Source organism: Hibiscus syriacus, unplaced genomic scaffold (assembly GCF_006381635.1).
Source record: "Hibiscus syriacus cultivar Baekdansim isolate YM2019G1 unplaced genomic scaffold, ASM638163v2 tig00110860_pilon, whole genome shotgun sequence".
Lineage (NCBI taxonomy): Eukaryota > Viridiplantae > Streptophyta > Magnoliopsida > Malvales > Malvaceae > Hibiscus > Hibiscus syriacus.
The window spans coordinates 98,780-111,628 of record NW_024062891.1 but is presented as its reverse complement, the minus strand read 5'-3'; the positions used below and the strand labels follow the sequence as shown (position 1 = coordinate 111,628).

The following is a 12,849-nucleotide window of genomic DNA, read 5'->3' as shown; positions in this document are numbered from 1 at the left end:
AATTTAGATTAATTTACAAACAAATATTTATATGTATATATATTCATATACGAATAAGATAAAATTGCAAAAAGAACATTTATGAATTTGCTGACATATAATATATAATAATAAAAATATATTTTTCTTTATATAGACATTTCAAACTTTATAGGGTATAATATAATTTTAAGGGGAATTAATAAATCGTTATCAGAGAATTGGGATTATGATAGCTGTTATCCTGTTATGGTGTTTGTTTACTTCCTTCGATACACCCAAATCTCTCCTTTAAAAAAAAGAAAAAGAAAAAGAAAAAATGCACCCAATTTATCAAATAAAATGAGAGAAAAAGATTACGTTTTAGTCATGTGCATGCTGCTTTGATAATTAATAATAGTTTGCTTCCAATTACAGCCCCCAACTTTTTAAAGGAAAAATGGTAAAAATGATGAGTCATGTGCTATCAGATTTAGAAAGTTGTGAGATTTTGACCAATGTTGGGGATGACTCTTGTTCACCAACGTATGTACTTCAACTTGGCATCAAAATGTTGGGGGAAGCATATATTAGAATAATCTATTAATTTTATTTACAACAGAGCAATTGCGTATATGTTATTTTTGAGAGTATTATTAAATTTAGTTTAGTGTATTAAAAAGGTAATACCACATCGGCATTGAAAAATAATAATAAAAAATTGTCACAACAATATTATTGTTAACTTTCTAATAGCATGTAACAAAAATAAAATCAAAATATAACGTTAAATATGATTTTAAAAATTAATAGTCGAATGATCAAAATAGAAATTAAATAATAAGTAAGTGATCAAAAGAACAATGGGTTAATCTCAGCCTTGATTTCCTTAGTCCAAAATGTCCTATAAATGTATATATAATATATATATATATATGTGTTAATTGAAGATGGGTAAAAGAAAATATCAAAAAGAGAAAAAAAGGGTTCAACATGCTTATTTCAGTTTCTTGACACATAATAATTAGTATACATGAATAGGACCTATATGTATAGATATAGGTTCGAGTTCAGAGGCAGTGTACAAAAGAGCAATATAGGCTCCTCTCACATGGTGCAACCCAGATTTTTTTTCCTTCAGTTTATTAGTAAAGTGTATAGACAAGTCACATGAGGAGATAAAGGCTTCAGCCTGACCCTCTACAAAGTTTTGGAAACCCCACTTTATCTTCATTATTTAAGGTCCTGTATACTAATTTGCCATGTCACAGAAAATGTGCCTTCACAAAAGTTGATTCTGTTTGGTAACAGGGAAAAACTGGACGCTTACCACTTAAGAAAATGTGAATTTTCTGGTACACTTACGTCGATACAGCAAGAAGGATCTTAGGGAACTTCTGCTGTGCTGGAAGGCGTTTAAAAAACAGCTAAAAAATGACGTGACCTGTTAAATAAGTGACATGTTAAAATTTAGATCGGTTATGTTATATCATTTAACCGAAATATTATCAAGTACAATAATATATTAGGTAATACTTATATAATGTATGTAGCTCTTATATTGACATATTTTCTAACTAAACATATATATTTAAACCGATAACATTACAAATTTACCTATTACATTATAATTATCGGTTTTGATATTTTTGGGATTGATACAATTTTAAATGTATCGACACTTTACGCGTGCACCTTGTTGTGCTTTCATTTTGGGAAAAAAGTATCGACACATATTTAAAGAGTATCGATACATAATGTAAACCTATTTGCTAATTAATGAGTATATTTTTATTGGTTACATTGTAAATTTACCTGTTTATGGGTTTTTGTTATTTGAGAAACTGATAACATGGTGGATTTCTTAATGTTATTATTTTATTACTGCAAAGTTTTTGTTCTTTTCTTACGATTTTGTTTAAAATGTCCAACTTTTTATATTAAAAAATAAAATTCTGAAATAAAAATGACCACACAATCACACTTTTTTATTACCGGTTTTGTCATTTCGAACCGATTTTGTCATATTTTTACCTGTTATATTGTTATGGATCGATACATTTTTATAAAGTATCGATACTTTATTGGCGCTATAACTTCTTTTCTTTTAAATTCCAAAAGTGTCGATGTTTATAATAAAGTATCGACACTTTCAACATATCCGGTAGTCCTTTACCGGTTTTGTCATTTCGAGACCGGTTTTGTCATATTTTTACCTGTTATATTGTTATGGATCGATACATTTTTATAAAGTATCGACACTTTATTAGTGCTACAACTTCTTCTATTTTAAATTCCAAAAGTGTCGATACTTATAATAAAGTATCGACACTATCAACATATCCGGTAGCACTTTATCTGTTTTGTTATTTATAGACCGGTTTTGTCATTTTTTTACATGTTATATTGTTATGGATCGATACATTTTTATAAAGTATCGACACTTTCAATATATCTAGTAGCGCTTTACCTGTTTTGTCATTTATAGACCGGTTTTGTCATTTTTTTACCTGTTATATTAATATGGTGGATCGATACATTTTTATAAAGTATCGACACTTTCAATATATCCGGTAGCGCTTTACCTGTTTTGTCATTTATAAACTAATTTTGTTATTTTTTTACCTGTTATATTGTTATAGATCGATACATTTTTATAAAGTATCGATATTTTCAATATATCCGGTAGCGTTTTACCTGGTTTATCATTTATAGACCGGTTTTGTCATTTTTTTACATGTTATATTATTATGGATCAATATATTTTTATAAAATATCGACACAAACCGACAAACTAAGTTTGCCGGTTACCGAATTTTTTAATATTTCTTCATGATTTCCACCTATTACATTATTATTACTCGATATTTCGGATAGCGCTAAACTGAATTTATCAAATATCTTTTAATATATATGATAACGCCGTATATTAACCGTATATTAGTCTACCTTTCTTGAGACAATCCCAAGATCTTACTGCCGGAAGTTACTCCTAGGACATAGGATACTCAAAATTGGAAAGCTTAACGGTTCGAGCTTAGTGATATAATAAATAAATAAATAAAATAAAAGATTGGGAATGGGAAAAAAGGGGTTATTTTCAAATTCATATATTGATTTCCTCGAGTATGTTGAAGATTTTGAGATTATTTCCGATACCGAGACGAGATACACTAAAATCATTGACCAATTAACTAACCGAACAAGCAAGGGAAAGTGTAAAGCTAAAGTCATTCACTTTCAGCTAATGATTCTTCCTTAGTGAAGCAATTACACTTACTAGGAATAGTCTTATCCCAACTTTTTTTTTATAAGATAATATTTATTCAAAAACTTTCATTCATTTGATAATAAACACTCAAATATCTTTATAGACAATATACTCAAATTCAAAATCTCTAAATATAACAATAATCCCTTTAATTACTAGGTCTCTTAGGTCGTGCTAGCTTTATTTCAACTTGTAAATTTTGAGAATTAACAAAACTTATTTGCAAGACACTTGGTCTGAATATACATGAATTATTTCGGACCAACAAACTTAAGGTTCTCTACGCGTCTCATTATGACATGGCTCGTAAGTTCAGTAATGAATGAGGGAGAAATGGTGCAGCCGTGTATAACGGAAGTTCTGGAAGTGCAGTGGTCATGTACCCGTTTTGGCAAACAGGTCAGGCTGGTTTATGTTGTAGGTGCTTTTATCATTTTATGTTTGTTTTTTTTCGGTCAAGGTTAGTCGTGCATTGAATCTTTGAACTTTTAAGATTGAAAGAAAAGGGATATTTATTTATTTCCATTACTTTTTTCGTTTTTTGGTTATAATATATTTTCATTACTTTATCACTTCTTTCGTCTGCTTTGGTATACAGATTTTTTCTTTTTAATTAGACTGTTGTATATAGTTAAAGTATTTTTAATTAGAATTTCAATCAATATCTAACATACGAATATTGTATTTCATGTTTTTTCAGCTTTGGTTCCTAACCGTATTAGTTGAGTTCGGTTTGTCCGATTCTGCAAGGAACATTCTAATTGGAAAAGCATGTTATAGCTTGCACGACGCATGACATGTAACTTCAACGCCGGAATTTGTGCTTTGAGTGAGCACAAGGTGTTTATGTTTGTACTGTGGGCGAAGATGTAAGGGTGATGGATCGGAATGGTGATTTATCCTGATCCTGGTGAGCCTTTTGGGGTTGTTCTGAGCACTGCTACTTCAGTTTGGATGCCGATAACTCAACAAAGGCTGTTCAATTACTTGCGGGCTGCAGTGTCACTGTGACCTTTTGTCAAATGAAAAATCAATGTCCTCGATTGTCAATGTTATCAAATTGGGGGTAGAAGTAAGATTTTAGATTAGGAACGAATTTATAAAATTTTAGATGAGAATAAATTTATAAGATTTTAAGGAAAAAAAACAAATTACTAATAAAAATATACAAAAAAATAAAAAACTTTAAAAATTTCAAGGACAACGATCCTCATCCGCTCCCATCAATCCATCCTTCTCGACAAGGCCCGGATGAAGTCGACTATATCTCTCTTTAGTAGCCGTCTCGCAAAGAGCGGCATGCTAATTTTACAGGAAATTTGGAGCGATGTATCTGGCGACTAATTGTGTATGAACCTTTCGATGGACCCTCAACTAGGGTAGATAAAACGGTGGTGATTCGTCGTACGTGGCAATGTTACCATCGGATTTGCAATTCTTCCCCGTCGTTCACCTAGTTATCATGGAGATTCTAATGGGTGAATAAGAGAATTTGATGGGATTTATGTATTAAATAGACATTTTACTTAAATTTTAAGAGTTTGATATTTTAGTTAAAATTTGGGGGATCAATTTAATATTTTATTTTAAGGTCATAGATCAAATTAAAAATTAATATTTTTTATTAACGTTGTTTTCAACAAATTAATAATATTTAATACTATAATGATCAAAATGTTATAAATTAATAACATGGTTGTCCCTTGTTTTCATATGTAATGGGGTAAGGGGAGGTAAGATAGTAGGTTGTCCCCAACACTAGGTTGAGAGCAGCTTCCGTAGGAGACCTCCGAATTATGAAATGCCCTCCATAGGACTCGATCCCACGACCTCAAGTTAAGAACCTTGTGCTCTACCAACTGATTATATAATGATAAAATAAATAATCAAAATGTTAACCTTTTAAATTTGAAGAGCAAAAATAAACACTTATAAAATAAAAATGATCATTTCAATAGTTCACCCAAGTTTAAGATCAATGGTTTATCTAATTTTCATAATTAATGTGGGTTTTGAAATAAGTTTATAGAGAGAAAAAATAACTTAATTTCTAATTATTTAAATACATTATGTTAAAATTAGTTCCTAAAATTTATTTATCTGATTTTTTAATATTCTATTTCCAACGTTGTAAGTTTTTATCAAAATGACTCATGCTAAGTGAAAATTATTAGTTAACTAATGATCAACACGTGTTGTTAACATAATATTTTCATATGTGCTTAATTGTGTGACGTGATACATATCACGTCATCACATTAGGAGATGAGACATATATTACGACATCACCTTAGGTGATGTGAGATACACCACGTCATCACATTGGATGATATGATATGTGATACGTTAATAATTTAACACATATAAAAAAATCACATCAGTGATATGCGTTGATAGTTAATCAACTAACGATTTTCATTCAACATGATTATTTTGACCAAAAATAAAATATTAAAAACTAAAATACTTTCAATATATATATATAAACTAAAATAACCAATTACATAAATATTAGGGATTAATTTAACATTAGGCCTTATTGAACTATAATTAATGCAATTTCAGTTAACAACGTGGATCTATTATTATGTGGATTTTTATAAATTTATCCATTTAATTAATTAAAATCCAATAATAACCGGATCAAAATAAATTAATCACTACACGTGACTTGACATAAAAAAAATAGACTGAGCTAGTGTTAAGAAGAAGAAAAAAGGCTGAACTCATGAAATAAAACTTTTAATGGGTTTCATGGAGTAAGCAGAATGAATTAGAAAGATTGATGAGAGAATTAGTTATTTAAATTTTCAAATTATCAAATAATTTACTAATCATTGTATTTTAATTAATAATTTATTTTTATACTATAAAATTATATAAATTTATCTCTATTTTTAAAAACAAATTTACTCCAATATAAAATTATATTTCATTACTGGATAAAAAGGTCGCACACTATATCATGATCTTGAACTTAGATTTGATGCTCATATGGATAAACTATATCTCCCACTTAAATCATTAACATTTTACGTCACGAGACATCGACTCTTGCGTTGTCCGAAGAAAATTTAAACCAAATCCAAGTATGTTGGCCTTTCTCTATCCAAAGTCCAAACCCGTAAAATTCATTGGCTTTTGCCCTCTAATGCACTAATTTGTCATTTTCATAAAAAGTAAGGGCATTTTCACTTGCCCCACACCCACTGCTCTTTTTCCTCGACTTCGCCCACCCCTTTAAAGACGAGAAAAGCGGGAGATGCGCATTGAGACCGCTGTCGCAAAACCTCAGCCACAAAGCAGGGGGAAAAGAAACTTGCAATCATTCATGGATAACTATTTGAGGATGCAAGTCTACCCAGAAGATTAGGTTTGTTAGCAAGAAGAGATTATTGAGTTTAATACGAGGGTGAAATAACAAACTAGGAAAAATGATGATGGGTAATATATTGCCAGAGCAAAATCTTGAGAAGCAAATAGGGAAACAAATGGGATGCATGGCTGGTTTCCTTCAGATCTTTGATCGTCATCAGATTCTTTCCGGCAAACGCCTTTACTCCACTAAGCGCCTTCCTCCCACGTCGACGCCGGTTGGTTTTTTTTTTTTTGAAATCTCTGTATTATTTACGTTAGTTTCTCTTGTTTTATTGACTAGTTTTTTTCAGCCAAGTGAAACGACGACGGAGGAAGAGAAGGCCGTTGGGTCACCAGCAAAATCGAGAGAATTAGATAAACAGCCACAAGTTCGAGTAGCAGCATCACCGGACCGTTCGAAGCAATCTCCGGTGCGGGAACGTACCACGCCGACTGGTAATCAGAGCAAATCATCTCTTCCCCTTACAATTTTTGAATGCAAAGAAGGTAGCGCGAGGTCGCCATGGAAATTCAAGGAAGCTCCAAGGCTTTCTCTTGATAGCAGAGCTGTCGTTGATGCTAAAGGAAGCCTTAAACCCCGGGAGATCCGTACGAACGCCTCCATATTTTCTACCAACCGATGCGAAAGTAACAGGGTAGAATATGAGGCGGATGATAACTATAAACAACTACGGTCACCAAGCGTAATAGCTAGGCTCATGGGACTGGAACCGTTTCCGGATTCGAATACTGAACCGAACAGAAAATTGGAGCTCCGAAGATGCGCTTCAGAAGCAAGAGGTCGAGATCTGTTTCACATCGTTTCATTGACGGAGTTAATTTCCATTCAAAACAAAGCCAGCAACCAAATTTCCAAAATGGAGGGGTTTTGAGCAATGTCGTAAGAGAAAATGGAGCCAAACAAGATCGTTTTAACCTCAATAGATCAGAAAGCTTAAGTAATGCTAGAGCTGAACCGGTTCAAGCTCCAGTTCGAGGAATGGACAGAGAAAAATGCTTCTACGATTCGGCAGATTTCTTTCCCGAACGAAAACAAACCACTTCCATCTACGGAGGGATTGAGAAACGTCTTAAGATGAGTGGAATCGATGAGCCATCGAAAGATCTCGAGACTCTAAAGCAAATCCTCGAAGCTTGCAGCTCAAAGGCCTTCTACACACTAAGAAATCTCGAATCGAAACGAATAACAGGAACTTTGTTTATCAACATGAACAATCTCCAATTGTCGTTATCAAACCGGGAAGACAACCGGCTTCAGCCGTCAGAAGAATTGGCAAAGATTCGCCTCCTTCAAGTTATCGGTCAAGACCAAGACCTCGCCGGAACTTGAATATTGACTCACCGCCGACTTTGAGTCCTAGACGTGATCAGCCGGAGATTAAACGGAATGTCCGGAACCAAAGCAGGAGTAAGGGTTCAGTTTCTCCAGGTAGGAATGATTGTGGCGTCAGGAGTCCCAACAGAAGGCCACTGATTGTAGAAACACAGAGGAGAGGGAATGGTAATTTAGAGCAGAGAAGAGTGAATACGGTTCAGTCCCCTCGGGTCAATGTGAGAAGAACCGGATTAGATCATTCGACCAATAAATTACCCCTGAACAAGAAACCATTAGCTGAGATTTATGATAAAGAAGAGAAGGTATTTATTCCAGCGGAGGATCAAGCCGATACGGAGGTAAAAATTTGCTCAAATTACTAAATTAAATTTGCTTAACTATCGTATCCATTCGAACCGGTAATTTATTGTTATGACACATTGGGTGTTACAGAAATCTAAGGTGGAGAACTTCAAGGAAGGGAAGAACCTTCGGGAAAAATGCGATAAGTTGCTTCACAGCATTGCTGAGATGGCTGCTGCAACGGCTGAGTTGCAGCCGAGTCCGGTCTCCGTACTTGATTCGTCGCTTTACAAGGAAGAGTCGTCTCCTTCCCCTGTCATGAAACGGAGCATTGATTTCAAAGGTACGGAAAAAAGTTCTAGTGCTTGTTTTTTTAGGGTAAATTATACTTGAGTATCCCAAGTATTATTTTTATTCCGTCGATCATTCAAATAATTTTTTTTAAATTATATTTATCATTTAATTTTTATTTCATTTTGATTATTTATTTAAAAAATAATAATGGTGATTTTTCAAATTATAATATTTATGATTTAAAAAAATAATTAAATAATCAAAATAAAACAAATTTTGATATAAAAGTTAAGAAGTCTACGTAGTGATTTTGATTGGCTAGATTTTAGCATATGAATAGTGAGTGACGTATGTCTCATTGTAGTTTAGCCCTAGGCCTGACTTTGCTTATTTGTCAAACAAGAGTCTCATTCAAAGGCTTAGACTTTTATTTGTTTAATTAATCCATGATTAGTCAAACCACTTCTTTTTGGGACGGATTCATGCCCGAACCGTCGGGAAATATTTGTGGGTCAAACTCGAAAACAGTAAAATACTGAACAGAAATTGTATTCGACGATCGGCTCTAAACAGAAAAACTGAAATCTCTACCATTTAATGCAAAACAAAATTTACCGGATGCGAGAAAAGGGTAAAATAATCGTACTTTTGCTGAGTTTTACCTGACAGGTGGCCGTTGGAGGCCATTAGATTTTAGAGTATCCCATGCTGCCTTGATAATTGTACGAAAATGGTCCCACTTCTGTGCTAAAATTTTTAAACTACGTGCATATGGGAAATAGAGTGAAAGCGACGATGAATTTAGTACTTTTTTTCTTTTTATTATACTTAAATATTTTTTTTAAAATTAACATTGATTTTGACATATTATTATGAGATAATATTATGTCATTATTAAAAAAATTATTATGTTAATAGTTTTGTTTCTTTTTTAAGAATAAATGATCAAAATAAAATCAAAACGTAGTATTAAATATGATTTTGAAAAAAATTAAGTGACCAAAATGAAACTACAAAAATAAGTAAGTAACTAAATAAGAAGTTACCCATATTATATTTGATACATCATAAATCGTCTTCCATCAGTATGTTTAATGTTTTAAGCCTTTGTTATTGTCATAGACTCATATTCCGTACTGATGTTGACTTTGTTTCTACATCAATCAATGTTGGGATGGAAACTAAACTAAAAACAAAACTATTTTTGGGTTTGTGCAAATCTTCAATCAAAGCCTGGAACTGAGATTTTAAAATTTTCTCTTTTCATGTATTATATTATCAGATCAGCTTGGTGAATCAGAAGATGAAATGTGGAGTCCTGCAATCTTATCTCTTGAATCAAAATCCGCAGACAAAGATGATTGTGATTTTATCTACATTTCTGACATCCTCAGAGCTTCCTATTACTTGCATGATGGTTCTGATGTCTTTTTATTACTGGAGAAGCAACAATATGTGAAGGGCAAAGACACTTCCAAAGTGTCTAGACTCCAAAGGAAGCTTATATTTGACACCATCAATGAAATTCTCAACCGAAAGAAGCAATTACCGCCATGGAAATTCCTCCCGGTCACGAACTCGGGGTCCGGGAAGACATCATTGCAACAAATTTGGTCCGAATTCCAAAAGATTCGTGAGAGGGACACATCGGATGACTTGTTCCAGGTCATTTGTGGTGTGTTAAGAAAGGACCTTGCTGAGGATGCCATCAACGGGTGGGAAGGTTGCCCCATAGAGATGCCCGAAGCTGTCCTCGACATCGAACGGCTAATATTTCGAGACCTAATCGGCGAAACCATAGGAGATCTCGCTGCTTTGGCCGGGGAAAGTAATGACATCCCAGGAATTCGTAGAAAGTTGGTGTTCTGATAGCGACTTGATAAAAAAGAGAGTGGCCTTTAAATTATTCTTCTCGCACTTAACTTTGTAGCTTATTGCTCTCTTTTCCCTTCTAATATACAACTTTTAACACCCTTTTTTGGTAAATCTTTCATTTGCCTGATATCCAGGCATGCCTAACGATCGGTTCTGCAAGCTGTAAAAAAAGGGTAGGCTAATATTCGTAACCACAATGGTAAAATATGTTTAAAAACGAATTATCCTCAAATTTAAGGATTCGAAAATATTTATACAAAATATATAGTACTAAACACATTTGGAGCATTTACAAAAGTGTTCAATTCTTATTGGCCAAGACTGTTCATAAATGAGTATATTTTCCATTTTTCTGGCATTTATATAAAGACAAGAACTAGCATTTACAACCATGGGCACTCTCTGAGCAGACAAAATGAGCAGGAATTGAAATTTTTTGTTTTACTTTTTGTATCTTTAGCTTAGATATCTGATTTATCTGCAGTTCCCTTAAAAAAAGGACAAATAAAATTGCAATTTTGGTGGTGCAATGAAATAGGTACAGAAGGATGGATTGTCATCGTCATTTTCTTGTGTAGTTTTTTGTCTTGTTCGATTTAAATGAATTTTGTTTTAGTGCTTAAAGAGAAACGCAGAGGGCCCTCTTTGCCGAATGACTTGATGTTAACGTTACCATTTTAGGGCCATCGCCTATAACTCTTTTTCCTTAATGTGGGAGTACACCCAACTGTAAAAATAATCATAATCAAAACAGAGAATCTGAGAGTAAATTTGTAGGTTTTGATGTGTCTGAGGACTTGATGTTAAGGTTACTATTTGAGGGCCATTGCCCTACTCTTTTCTTTTTTTCAAAATGGGGACACTCACACTACATAAAGCCAACTGTAAAACGAAAAAAAAAACACCATGGAGTAATTTTTGTACTCTCTGTTCCCTCTTATTAATTCGATGCCAAGAGGAAGAAGATGACACAGTGAGTATGGGCAATTATAGCAGGCATGCACTATATGGCTCACACGTATTTATTGTAATAAAAAATCGTAAATTTTTTATTACTTTTCAAGATCATCACACTTCTAAAAGTCTTAAGTTTAAACAATTATATTTACAATATGTATTTGCGTTGTCAATATATTAAATTTTTTAAGTAAATACTATTTTATAATTATCTTAAACTATTATTTAGAAAAAAAATTACACAAAATTGACTGTTGTGTCATTAAATGGGCACAGGTACAGCCATAATTTTGTAGGTGTCAAAATTTATGTATTTGTGTGCTATTAGATAGTCTGGAAAGTTAGCGATATTATTATTAATCAAATGCTTTTAATCCTCCTCCAACCATGCTTGGTTTGATGCATATTGTTGTCATTTAATGCCTTGAAGACGAAAATGAAATCAATGTCATGGCAAACGGCAGAACCTTTTAATTAAGATGAACTAAATAAAACATTGTTTTGTTGCGATAAAACTTAATGATGGGTTTTGTAATCTCAGATTCAGTTTGTAAGTTAGACCTAAATTTAAGTAGTCATATATTCTATTCAGAGTTTTTTTTTATATTTAAAGTAACTTATAAAACATTAGAGATAATACGGAACAAAATATCGATAATACAAATATATCCAAAACGATAGCAAAATACATGTCATCAAATACAACTGAAAAACATATAAAGATATATGTTCGTACAAAATAAAGTAGTTGATCTCCCCTAATACCAAATCTGCTAGTTTACTGTCTGTTATTATCTGAAAAAAGTTAAAATTACAGAATGAGCTAAAAAGCCCAGTGTGTTTCATACAATGTAAAATTAAACACATATAAAATATTTCAGTAAAAAATGAGTTTATTAAATATGTTGAAAAAAAACATGAACACTATTTCCATCTAATCACTCCGATTACTAGAATTTGTATGTTCTCCAGAACCATACACCCACCTGCACACCAGTAAGGACTTACTCTAAGCACAAAGCCGAGGAGCCTACGGTAATAACTTCCCCATCCAATCACTTCGATTACTAAAATGTGCAGGTTCCCCAGAACCATACACTCACCTGCACACCAATAAGGACTTACCCTGAGCACACAGCAAAGGAGCCTGCGGTAATAAATTCCCCATCCAATCACTCCGATTACTAAAATGTGTAGGTTCCCCAGAACCATACACCCACATGCACTCCAATAAGGACTTACCCTGAGCACACAGCAAAGGAGCCTGAAATATTTTCCTCAATAATACCCCAATGACAATAATAAACATGTATGTATTCAGGTGAAAGTGAATATTAATCAATTAAAACATGAAAATGGTTCATGCTTGAAAATCATATGCAGAAATTACAGAAACCATAAATCAGATCAGTAATATCCGGTAAATCAGGTGTCGGGTAACCATTATTCAGAAATCAGGTATCATGTCGTAACAATATTCAAAATCATCATCAATTTG

General features: G+C 33.0%; 1 pseudogene; it reads left to right on the top strand.

Moving 5' to 3' along the window:
* Positions 1–6,622: 6,622 nt before the first annotated feature.
* On the top strand, positions 6,623–10,515 carry LOC120143649 (annotated as a pseudogene).
* The last annotated feature ends 2,334 nt before the right edge of the window (positions 10,516–12,849 follow it).